The following is a 6,196-nucleotide window of genomic DNA, read 5'->3' as shown; positions in this document are numbered from 1 at the left end:
AGACGAGGTAACGTGTTAGGAGCTGCCTATAAATCAGGCAAAACTAATTAATAATACATATAATATAATATATTAATGGTGTTTCTATGACATGATATGGATAATATACATTAATATATAAATACCTTACAAATAATTCAGTGTGTTTCCATTTCATCAACAATCACTGGCCAATGTATTTACTTTATGGTAAGGATTATACATTTCATTATAAATGGCTTGCTGGGCATGTCAGCAACTTTTACATCTCCATTCACTTTATTATTAATGGTTTCCTGAACAGTAACGGCATAATAATGCACACAATGCAGCATGAATATTTGATGTGGCATCTATAGTCTCCCATTTATCATTTATAACAGGCTACAAAAACATTATAAAACATTTATTACGAATTTATAGATCACTTTATACTAAAACAAAGTTGTGTTATAAATACATTATTAATCCTTTATGCCATTTATAGGAATCCCTTGTAATAAGGCCTTAGCATATGTTGCTGCACAACTGCAACAATAACAGAACAGAGGAGAGCAGGAAATACAGCACAGTAACCCTGCTCTTGAGTACTGTGTATATTCTGGGAGGGATGGGATAGACCACTGCACTCAAAATTAATCAGACTACCAAGGGACCAATCAAAAGAAAAGCTGGATTCACTCTAAATAGTTTCTCTTTCTTCCCCATCAAAAAAAAAAAAAAAAAAGAGAGAAGAAAAAAGAGGCTTGCTTTCTTGCAGGATGGAAACTAGTGTGCTGGAACACTGAAAGCTGAGCCGTCCTGGTTTGTTTCCACAGCACCTTTTCATTAGATTGATGAAACTTCATGAAAAGCAAACTGGCTAACGATGGGCAGATGGGTCCTTCCTGTCCTCTGCCATCAGGTCACTTAGCCTTGTGAGAGAGAAAAAGGAGGGGATAGGTTCAGGAAATGCATTTGGGGGGGCTTCTCTTGTTTGAAGTCCCAAATATGGTTTTGCTTAGCAGTATGCGTTCCCCCTGCTGTGCTTGCAATTTAAATAGAGCAGCACTGGGAAATGAGGAGACAAAATTGATGTTTGGAAATGGAGTTGTTGCCAATCAGTGGTGGAAATCAGCTCCTGAGCCTAGCTTTGACACAGCTGTAGTTGCCCCTTTCAGATTTAATGGCCCAGATGGGGCACAGCAGAGGGAATGATATCTATTTTTGGGTGGTTTTTTTTTAATATATTTGTTTAACATGACAATCTGTCTTCTAACAAACCCAGCTTAATGAGTCGATGTGGTCAGTGCCTTCTCATTACCTTGCACTTTGGGAAGGGGCAGCTGGGGCTGGGTGGCAGGGGACACAGATCCACGGAGCGGAAAGCCAGGCATGAGAGCAGCTGCTGTTTGCTGTATGTCACAGGACACTGCATGTCACCTCACTCCTCCCTATACTGAGCCTGGTCATCTGAGTTTGACCAAGGCAAACCTATCAGAAAGGCATCCAGGCTTGCAGACACCAGAAGAGGAATCTGTTAGTTGCTGGCTCCAAGCTGTGCATCCCAAGAGAGTTAATACTGGAGATGCAGTCCTTCCTATACCAAGAGAAGCAGGTGATTGCTAAGGTGATTAAAATGACACTGCTGAATGAGCTAGCTAACACAGTGATAGTATTACTACTGCCCCAATAAAGGCCTTTCAAAATACAGACATCAGCGACTTGTGCAGCATTCTTAGCTGGTGATTAAGGAGAGCTCTGCAGGAATTTATAGCTGTGATGAGTCTTTAATGCACCAACAGGTAAACTGAACAACCACTAGAGAGGAACTGGGGAGGATGGGAGCACAACTCTTACAGCTGCCTACCTGTTATTACCAACAACTGCTGTTCTCGCAGGACATTCCTAGCAGAATTAAGCTTACAAACATTTACTCTGGTTTGCATTTTTCCCTTTCACACGTTTTCCTTGGAGGAGCCATATATGTGCTCATCCCCATTTTGTGCACCTTTCACGCCTTCCAAGGCACCTTCAGAAGGTTTGGAGCACAGTAGGCCACGGATAAAGAGTGATTTATTCTTCTGTATTTTCAGACATTTTTCCCTTTCTTCCCTCTCACTCCTTTTCAGTTCTCTTCCTAGATACTCAGCTACGACAGAGTGCTTTTTGACAGTTGCTGTGACTATGGGGATCTCTCTCTGACACCACCTCTTAAATTCATCCTGGCTCCCATATGCAGTAGCCTGGGTTTTACTGTTAATAAAGAAGGAACTTAATATATGACAAGAACAACCCTAAAGCCCGATGAGAAACAAGCCAATATTTGTTACTTTGAGGACCCGAGGAAGGGGAAAAGGGTTGATTCCTCATATCAGACAGCATGGGGCCTCAACTAACACTTTTTTTTTTCCTAAAAACAAGAGTGCACAATGGCATAGGCTGAAAAAGCACCTCTACTAACTATTGTGGGAAATCAGTAGATCAAATTGAGCTACTTGATAATTTTGCTGCAGGCTGTACACGGGGCTGTTCACTCTCAACAATAGGAAGTACGTGCTATAGCCAGGAGCTTTTGTACATTCCCCTGCCAATGGCTTACATTAAATTGAGGGATTTAAAACAAGAAGGAAAAGGTACACATCTCATCTGTAACATGCCTCATCAGCTCTCTCTTCCCAGAAGGCAGCCAGCCTGACTCCACGGAGACAGGGAGGCCCGAATTGGAGAAAAGGAAGCTCCAACAATTTCACAGCTACTAACACAGATATGCTCGTGGAGCCCGGCCAGTCTGACCTGTACAGCAGGAGAAGAAAGTTATTAAAAAATATATAAAATCAAGCCTGAACACGAATTTCTGCTGAAAGAAGGTGAAAGTGAAACGTGAAGTTGCAGAGAAGGGCACTATGGTAAATCTCTCCACAACATATGCCACTGAGAAGCTTGTAAATGGTAAGTCCATCATCCTAAACCCTCAAAACAGCAAAAACAAAGCATCAGGACAAAGCGTGTCCTGTCACCACGCTGTAACACAATGCCTGACTGAAAAAAAACCCACCACCAAGTCTCTGTCGCTTATTATCCATTACTGGCACCGTGGCCTGTTGGCTTTCCTATCCCCAGGACAGGAGGTGAGGGACAAGCAAAAGATCCGTGTCAGAAAGTCATTGCCAAGCAGCAAGGATGGGAAACCATCCACCTGCTGCATCCTACACTCCAGGTGAGAAGGAAGAATGGAGAGATGTAACGACTGCTTTGCAGGGCACCTGAGAAGCTCAGGGAACTAAAAGCAGTGCTCAGACAAACAAGGAATAATGCTTGTTGGAAGGCGACCTTCCCTCCTGAGAAAGCTGAGATGGGCAGTGGTGCTCCGTGTCCCTACACAGCCATGACAAAACACGGTTCTCTAAGAGCCACGACCTTCACTGCTCTTATTAGAAAGTGAAAGTAAAGGTATGTTTTGCTGATCTTTGGATCCTGAGATTGTGTGAGGTGAACCATAACTGTCGTGGCATCACCATGGGAGCAGGACCCGCCCTGGAGCAGGAGCTGCCTTGGCTGCTTTGAAAGGCTGTGTCTTATCAGCAAAGCAGAATTTAAAGCCCGGAAACATGATAATATTTGTCAGTGATTAACAGCATTAACACTCTTAGTAAAAAAGCCCTTTGCCTCTTCCAAGCTCCTTGTGGACACAAGTAAACAAAGCCTCCGTTTCACGATGGTGTGAGCAAACAGAGCTTCATACTTGCTTCACTGGAAAACAAAGCCACGTTTTCGGCATTCTGCTTAGAGCTGAACTCTGAAATCCATCTGGTTCCTTACCAGGAAGGGAGGCCAGCTCTTACCTAAGGTTTCCAGCTGGAGATAAAACCCTTGAAATAAAATAACTTTAAAGGCCAAGACTTTCCACTTCTGCTCTAAACTGATGTGAAAAGCTACCATCTGCCTTACTTCCACCCAGACCAAACCTGAAGCCCCACGTTTTATCCGAGGGGAGAACAGGTGGCACAAAGCCAGACCGTGCTGTAGGAAGCCTATGAGAATGCTACATTCAGACTTTCCATCCAGCCCTGCTCTGGCTCCAAGACCACCGTGTGCCCTCGGCCCCCTCGTACCCCAGGCTGCTGCTGGGCTGCCCGTGTGGGCACAGAGCAGGGGACACAGCCTGCTGCTGCTCACCCTACGCAGAGCACCATTAGTGGTCTCGCTGCTCTCCAAAGATATCTCCAGTAAGCTCCTTTTTCTAATGTCTTCTACAGTTAGAGATGCTGTTCATGCAAGCAGTGCAAGACAAAAGGTGAGACAACACCAGCTACACCGGATGGGCAGAACTGTTATTATTAATATCTCTTGAATTTAAAAGGAGGAGAAAATTCAAACTATTTTCTGCTGCTTTAGGGTGGTACTATTTAAACATATGGAAAGGCAAAGCAGAGGCTTAAACATCAATCCAAGCACATGCTACCTCTACAGGATCCAGGCTACTTAGCTGCTGTGGGGCTGGCCTTGACATACACGAAGCTAACAAAAGCCTTAACGTTTTTACCTTTCAGTGAATAACTCCTTGACTTAAGCATGAATCATGCCGTCTCGAACTGCAGCATGGCCAGAAGGAAGTTAATTGAGATCAGGCAGGGCCAGAACTGTAGTTGTCACCGACCGAGGTCACAAATGAAATTGGCTGAAGAGGTTGGCGAGGCACTAGGGAGCAGTCACAGATAGACTCCCCAGCCCACGTTTACACATATATAAGTAATGGGGATACACTTTTCCTCTCTCTTTTTTTGCATGAAGCTTCTTGCATGCTGCTGCTTGCAAAGCAAAGTGTCTCCTTTGCCTTGCTGGCAAAACCATGATGGCTCTGTCCATGAAAGCCTGTTGCTAGCTGTTACCTGGAGAGCCTCTGCCTCTCCCTGCCTTTCTGTTGCCGACAGCATGTCAGGCAGATTTGCCTCTGAGGTCAGTGCTGGGGCTCTTCCAGTTCCCTGTCGTAATGCATTTCCCAGAGGCAGCTGCCACTGAGTCAGGAGCAGGAAGGAAACTCCCCTGTTAGTCATGCCCAGCTCTCAGCCGAACCAGCACCACTGCTCCTGCCCTGCAGCACCAGCACCCATGGGACCACCTAGCTCAGTCCCAAGAAATTCCACTGTGTGTCTGGATGGCCACTCTCACTTCTGCTATTTGGTACTGGGTGTGCATATACCTAGTGAGGCTTCATGCTGGGTGAGATGAGAGGCACCACCTCCATCCCCTTTCCCAGAGGGGGAAGAAAATGGAAAGTTTCATGACTCCCGGTTCAGTGTTCTGAAGTGTAACCATCAGTTCAAATAACAGGGGTCTTCTCTGCTCCCCCTTACAATCCTGCTGGTGTACTGGAATTCTTTTCTGGTGCTGTTCTTGTGAATTTCTGCCATACTCGTGGTGCACACCTGACTTTCTCGGGATTGTGCTGTTGGTGTGGATCGTCAGAAATGAACGTGCATTCATATAACACTGTCACCATGGCTCATTCTCTCAAACAGTGGATGCTTTTTCCCATAGCAGTCAATTTCTTCAATCCAGGCCATCAGGTCTTCCCAGAGAAGGTTCTACCTCACATCTACTGGTGTATTTGCATTGGCAGTTGTTGTCCAAGCAGAAAATGGAACAATGAGTGTGTCCTTCCAGGTCTTCAAGACTCCCCAGGCTGAAATCTGGGGAGTGCTCACCCTTTTCCCTATGAGAGTTATCTGCTATTGCTGCAGCAGACATCCTCCTTCAGAGAAGCACCCCAAGGGCAAAGCAAAATCCTCCCAGATCCAGGAGATCTAAGAACAGGAGCCATGGCAGGTTCAGCTCTACAGAAGGAACGAGGCAGCTCTGAACCCCCCACTTTGGGCAGCCTCAGCACACTCTGAGGCTGTGCTAGAAGAAACATCATTAAACATATACTAATAGGATTCCTACCTTGTCCTGACCTGCCAGTGTTTAGTGGAAGGGCCCTGCAGCCCCTCCTGAGCTACCTTTGCTCTTCAGCCCTCTACCATCTCCACACAGCAGGCACTCAGGCAAGAAGAACTGCTGCCAGTGCAGTCTGGTGCAGCTGCAGGATGAAGAACAAGCCTGCACACAGTGTCCCCTTCCCCTAGAGCTGGACGGGATTCCCAGGGCATTCTAGGACAGCAGCACTGCCTTAGGAGTAGGTTTGCTCCAGGTGGACACACCAGACAACAGCTCTGGCAGCCTGCAACTCACCTAG

The sequence above is a fragment of the Cyrtonyx montezumae genome, unplaced genomic scaffold (assembly GCF_038088225.1).
Source record: "Cyrtonyx montezumae isolate F1298 unplaced genomic scaffold, pur_monq_1.0 scaffold_16, whole genome shotgun sequence".
NCBI classification, from domain to species: domain Eukaryota; kingdom Metazoa; phylum Chordata; class Aves; order Galliformes; family Odontophoridae; genus Cyrtonyx; species Cyrtonyx montezumae.
The sequence above is the reverse complement of the archived record's forward strand: the minus strand, read 5'-3'. Positions refer to the sequence as shown.